The 6,898-nt window shown below is 43.5% G+C and overlaps 1 pseudogene; it reads right to left on the reverse strand.

Moving 5' to 3' along the window:
- Positions 1 to 4,362: 4,362 nt before the first annotated feature.
- Positions 4,363 to 4,900, reverse strand: LOC101830685 (annotated as a pseudogene).
- Positions 4,901 to 6,898: the final 1,998 nt, after the last annotated feature.

Genomic DNA, 6,898 nt, shown 5'->3' on the forward strand with positions numbered 1-6,898 from the left:
AACTGAGTTCAGATGCAATTAATAAATACACCCCAAACTTAACCATATTTAAAGCTTGATGGAGGTCTAGGACTGTCTAGTGAAGCAAATGCTGCGTCTTACAGTGAGGATGTTCTGGAGGGCAAAAGTCATTTGTCTCGGGGCTGACGACTTGAGTGGCTGACAGTCCTTTGTGCCCATGATCTGCCCCATCCCAGTGAGGGTATGAGCTGGGGCTTCTTGACAGCTGAAGAGCCTTCATCCTTAGGAGCCACACTGGTTCCTGTCTTAGTGTGTACTCAGAAGCAGCTTGTTTTCCGTGAGGCAGGCCACTTTTAGTGAGGCTTTGTGCAAAATGCTCAAAAGATCAAGTCAACCGAGCAAGTGGCTGTTAAACACTCCTGCCCATACCAACCAGCTGGGTTTAGCTTATAAATCTTGAGACTTTGACCCCAGTATGGATCCATAACATCACAGTACAAGCTGATGCATGTGGGTGACAGTTGGTGAGGTAGTTCTCACACATGCTAGCAGGGCTGTGCTCTGCTCTGCTATCTATTAGTTGTTGCTTTTGGGTTTTTAGTTATTTCTTCCTCTAAGAACTAAACTAAGCTGCAATGCTTATGCCACATACAAGAAACATCACCCTTCATGGGCGTTGCTTTGCCCAATGATTAAGTTTTGTTGCGGGAAGACTATACCACCAAGGCAAATGACCGTGTGTCTATCCGTGTATCTATCTTTGCCTTTGTGAAAGGCAAGTAATTCTACAACATGTGGCTTCCTGCTTGTCTGTACACTCCCCACCACACCACATGTCTGGCCTTCCATGAGCAAAGGTTTCACTCTTGAAATTAGTGGGTGACCTTTCTTGTTTTTCATATATCCGAAGGAGGAGATACTTTGCTATCAAGTAGTTTTACGACTGGGTTCAGCAAGGCAGGAGACAGCCTCACAGTGAAGCCTGAGCAGGAGTAGCTCCTCTACCAGGTGGAAGAGTGCCTTTCCATTGCTGAACCCAGAGCCCAAGTGCCCACTTCCTGACTGTTTTCATTATTGCTGTCACTGTGAGGTACACCCAAAACATGTTCAAGTGCCATGTGCCGGGACAGCTGTTCTCTCTCGATTTCAAGGGTGTTAGTATCATGGGAAACAAGTAGAAGAGTAAACTGTAGTGACCAGAATGTCTGTCCTTCCCTGAAAGCTTGGGACTTGAGACCCATCACAGAGACATACTGCCTCTTTCCTCTCAGGAAACAGCCTGAGGTTTCTGTGAGTGGGAGCTTAAAAACACAAAAAACAAAAACAAAAACCACCACCAACAACAAAAACCCTTCATTGAGAGAGACCTAGTGTGAGAAAAGAAGAAGACATGTTGAGCAGAAGTAATATTAAACTCTGCAGGAGGAGGGAATGCAAGAAGAGCTGTAGTCTGTGGGTAGCCACCCCTGACCACCTTTCACTACCAAGGTTCCTCCTGGCTATCTTCTCTCATGACCAGCACCTCGCCCCCAACACTCCCACCCTCCTTGTGCTTCCCTGCAAATGGAAAGAAAGTTCCAAAATTCTTGGCAGCCAGAGAAGGCACTCCAATCCAAATGGCCTGAGGCTGATCTTGTGTTTGAATTTTCTAGAGAAGATACACATAACTCACTCAGGTCCTCCTCTCAACCACACTCGCTTTAGGAAATCCAGCCTCATGGACCTAATGGGAAAGTCCATTAAGATTAAGTATTAATGTTATAAATTGTATTTTAGGAAGTATTTTTATATATCAATTTTAAAAATCCCCAAATAAAAATGCATATATAAAGACTTATTTGTAAATATTCTTCTATGAATAATTATTTTAGGTACTCAATTCAGATTTTGTTTCTTGATATTCAGAGAATAATGCTGTTAAAAGTAAGTCTGAGAATTTTGAGTCTTGTGCAATGTGTTTTGATCATACTAAGCTCCCCTTCCCAGATCCACCTCTCCTTTTCCCATCCACTTTTATGTCCTTTAAAAAAAATAAGAGCAATTTGTGTTGCCAAAATATTGTTGGGTGTGTAGTCTTCCACTACAGCACAGCCAATTTATTGTTAGGGGATATACCATTAGATAAAACTCTCTCTCTGTTTAATAGCAAGGACCAGAACTGTGAAAAGCCTGGAGGACAGACTCCACCAAGAAAAAAAAGAAGCTGAGCATCATATAGAAATGATGTCTGTAGGAGGAAGCCTGTATGCCGCCATTAACCATGTGACTTACTAGAGGCTCATACAGGCTTCCTCCTACAATTCTCCTTTTAGTCTAAAAAGGATAACTAACTTGTGTCAATGAACAAATTGTATCAAACATCTATTCTATCTAAACCTAAACTTATCTGAAAGAAACACCCAAATCAGAACACCTCCATATGTCTTTACGTCCGTCAGTATACGTCTTTAGTCATGCCTAAAGTGGGTGTGGTTAGCGGTGTGGTAAACTGCCCTTTTATTACCTCATCTGTATGCGCCTCTAGTAAGTCACATGGTTAATGGCGGCATACAGGCTTCCTCCTACAGATGTCACAGATTAACTCACTGCAAGGTTCTTCAAGGACAGTGCCTGTGGTTAGGGTGATCCCAGCACTAGGTCATAGACATGGCTACTGTGATGCTGTACCCCGGACTGTGCCCAACAGACCTGGGCTCCAGTATCAATGCTAGCTTCCTAATCTGAAAAGCGGTGATAGTAACCATGTCTTGCAGGTTGCTTGTGGACTCTGTTGTTGTGTGTAAAGGACACATCATCATCCTTGTCACATTTGGAATATTATACTGCAACTGTTATCATTTGTTTATAGATGTGATGGCTAAATTATAGTCATGCTTGGTTGTTTTAATTTAAGAAATTATAATTATAAAATCTGTCCAAACACAGTTTTCATTATGTTGCCACTAATTGCCAGAAATCCTATTTTCCCCCAGTTGGATTATGAGATAAATACAAACTGTAAATGATATTTTCATTAGTGGATATGATTTACATAATCTGTATTGAATTTTTCTTTAGAATGAAATGCCTTTTTCCCCCAAAGGAGAAATAACACATACTAATCCCAAGAAAAAAATTGTATTTAAAAAAATTTAGTTTTGGCTGACCTGAGCAAGGGAGAGCACATAGACCCCAGACTGACAGCTGGGGAACCAGCATAGGACTGAACCAGGCCCCCAGAATGTGGGTGTCAGTTGGGAGGTCAGGGCAGTCTATGAGGCCTCTGGCAGTGGAACCAGAATTTATCCCTAGTGCACAGACTTTGGGAGCCCATTCCCTATAGAGGGATACTATCTCAGCCTATATACATGGGGGAATGCCTAGGCCCTGCCCCAAATGGTGTGTCAGACTTTGATGATCCCCCATGGGAGGCCTCACCCTCTCTTAGGAGTAGATGGGGCATGGGATCAGGGTTGCTGGGGAGCATGGGAGGACAGGAGGGAGAGGGAACTTAGATTGGTATGTAAAATAAAAGGTAAATAAAAAATCAGTTTCTTTTGGCCTAAATTTGAGTTTAATTTAATTCCAAATAACAAGGAAATTAAAAATCAGTGCTGGAACCTTATCTATTATCACATATTTCTAATATTATTTAATACTTATATGCTATAAACCATAGTTACACTGATAAAAACAGGAAGTGAATTGAGACATGTATTTATAGCTATCAAATGTTCAGGTGTCATATAGCTAGGGAGTCACTATGTAATTTGAACTTTCTCTGTATGCTAATCTTCTGAATGTGTTTTAGGACGCTTGGAAACAAGCTGCAAATTTAGATGGCATTCCAATTATAACATTTAATAGCAAGATTTTCAAGTAAGAATGTCCCAAACATACCACTGTTTTTGTACTGAATTTATTGTTTCTCCCCAAGACAGGGTTTCTCTGTGTAGCCTTGGCTGTCCTGGAACTCACTCTGTAGTGGCTTCAAATTGAGAGAGACTCATCTGCCTCTGCCTCCCAAGTGCCGGCATTAAAGGCAACACTGAAGTTATTCTTTAAAGACTAAAGCTCTGCCTGTTTGGAGGAGTTGGTGACTATGTGTGTCGCTTGCCTCTCGCTACCATACCCTGGGGGTGGAGGTAAGATGAGGCAGAGTCAACTACACAGACTCCAGGAGGGAGTTGGGCAGGTGGCAAATCAGACTTTTTATTGCAAGATTTAGGTATGCCTATATACCCCCTCCCAAGGTCCCATTGGCCTGTCTTGTCATCCAGTGTTGTACTGTCTCTTCTCATTGGTGCATCAATATTGGATGATCCCGTGGCAACAGTATCTGGCTGCTCCAGCAGATGTTGGCTCAGGAGGAGGTGACACCTGCGCATGCTCTCCCCACCTCACGTAGGGCAGCCTTCTTTCCTACATATGTGTACTACTGTGGTTCTGTTTTCCTCCTAAATTCTCCTTTACTAGTTTTTCCAAGAGCTGTTAGTCTGCGTCTTCTGGCACACGTTTCCTAATAAAATCTGCATGTTCAAAATACATTCTGTATTTCTTGCGCTTGGACAAGCTGCATTAAAAATTTATTCAGCAATGTATTCCAGAGGTGCAGGACCAAGAGTGAGGATTGCCATGCTCCAATGAGTGCCTTTATTGTGGGATCTTTTGGACCAAAAAAAAAATGGCCATTATAGTTCTGTAGCCTTCTTTCTCTCTGAAATTAAGGTAAGTTTTCACTTCCTCTTTTTTCCTACTGGAAGTTTGTAAGCAACACCCAGTACACTGCCCCCAAGGTCTTTAACAGGAGTCACAATTCTTCCAAACATGCCAGGACCCTGCAGTGAGCGGTGCCTCCTTGCCTGAAGTGCTGGCTTCAGTTTGGGATGTAACCAAGTAGCTTGTCCTGGTAAGGGAAGTGCACCTTCCAGATGAGAGATTCATAACCAAACACCCACATCTTTCTCTACCTCAGGGTCAAAACAGGACTGCTGCCAACACCAGTAACTCGGGGGGGGGGAGCATGTTTGTAAGGAACATTGATTTGGGATAAAAGAGTGGATATTATATGTAAGTCACTTAGCGTACCAACTGGCAAGAACCGGGTGTGACTGTGAAGGAGCAAGTGTATGGCCATACATGTAGCACAAATCCCCACAGACTTCCTGAGAACTCCCCAGAGCTAAATGCCCCAATTAGAGGGGACAGTGAGGAAGTGGATAGGAAGACAACCAGTGTCTACATGGGGAGGAACAGAGAGATGTGGGGGGTAAAAGAATGTGACTCTGAAAGGTGGGACAGTGACAGTGGTTTCTGGTCTTTTAGCTGGTCATATGTCATTTGTGGCCTGAGGGAGTGAGTGGTTAAGACAGAATTCTGTGAAGATGCTCCCTGATGACATTCCCTAAAGGGTTCCTAATAAGAGGGTCTGCAGACCACGCACTCTAATGTTGTCCTTCCAAAGGAGGGGAACAGCTACAGTGAGACACAGAGGCGGCAGGTATGGGGCTTGACTCACCCACTGACTTATCCTTGGTCCAGGACCCACACTGAGTCACGTTAGCCCTTATGAACCTCAGCCCTTCTACTATGCAATGGAAAGTGCTGAGCCAGACTATCCGTTCTAGAGATCAGTGTCCCCTGTGGCTCTCTCTTTTCCAATTTAGAGAAAGTGTCTTTTCAATAACTCCAAGGCCCAGTGGAGAATGCCAAGCTAGACTATGGCCAGGAGCTCACTGAGACAGGGTGAAATTGGTCTTGGGTGTTGTCCTGGTGTTTCTGAGGGCAATAACTCGAGTTAGAGTGGAGACAGTCAAATTCTATATGGATCAGCTCAGGAGCTAAAGGAGAGCAGGGAATGCCCACTTGCACCCAGTCATTTATTCCCTAGGGAGAACCTGCGAGGATCCTGTGAGTCTCCAGTTCCAAGGGAGTAAGGTCTTGGATGCTCTATCTTGAGGCAAATCACAATAGATGGAGAAAATTAAACATTCTATAATATAACCAAATTTAAGCAACATCAATTTACAAACCCATCAGACAGAAAGTGCTAGAAGATAAACTCTAACCTAAAGAGATTCCAAGTGTTTCTGACATTTGAGTTTCCTCTTTTTATTTTTTGTTTTACATACCAACCCCAGTTCTTCCCTCCCCTTCTCCTGACCCCCTACCTTCCCCCTTTCCATTCCCCCATCCACTCCTCAGAGGGGGTAAGGCCTTCCTTGGGGAGTCAACAAAATCTGGCATACCAAGTTGAGGCAGGACCAAGGCCCTCCCTGCTGTATCAAGGCTGAGCAAGGTATCCCACCACAGACAATGGGCTCCAGAAAGACAGTTCATGAACCCAGGGAAAATTCTGGTGCCATTGTCAGCACCCCTACCACCCCCCAATAGATCAAGTCACATAAATGTCACCCGCATTCAGAGTGTCTAGTCCAGCCCCATGCATGTTCCCCAGCTGTCAGTCCATAGTTCCTGAGCTTCAACTAGCTTGGGCAGCTGTCTCTGTGGTTTTCCCCATTATGCTCTTAACCGCCCCCTCCTTGTTCATATGATCCCTCCTCCCTCTCTTCAGCTGACCTAGAGGAGCTCGGCCCAGTGCTTGGCTGTGGGTCACTGCATCTGCTTCCATCAGTTACTAGTTGTAGGTTCATGTTTGTCTTTCTGGGTCTGGATTACCTCATTCAGCATGGTTTTTGTTTAGATCTGTACCCCATTTTTTAAAAATTGAACTATTTGTTTTCTTGATATCTAGTTGTTTTCTTTTGTATTTTATATAGTCTAGCCCTTTATAGGATGTGAAGTAGGTAAAAATATATTTCTATTTTGGGGAGTGCCACTTTGTCCAAATGATGATATCCTTTGCCATATAAAAGCATTTTAGTTTCTTGAGGTTCCATATTTTAATTATTGATCTTAGCACCTGTGCTAACTAATGGTGTTCCATTCATCAAGTCTT

Source organism: Mesocricetus auratus, unplaced genomic scaffold, assembly GCF_017639785.1.
Source record: "Mesocricetus auratus isolate SY011 unplaced genomic scaffold, BCM_Maur_2.0 Super-Scaffold_100029, whole genome shotgun sequence".
Taxonomy (NCBI): domain Eukaryota; kingdom Metazoa; phylum Chordata; class Mammalia; order Rodentia; family Cricetidae; genus Mesocricetus; species Mesocricetus auratus.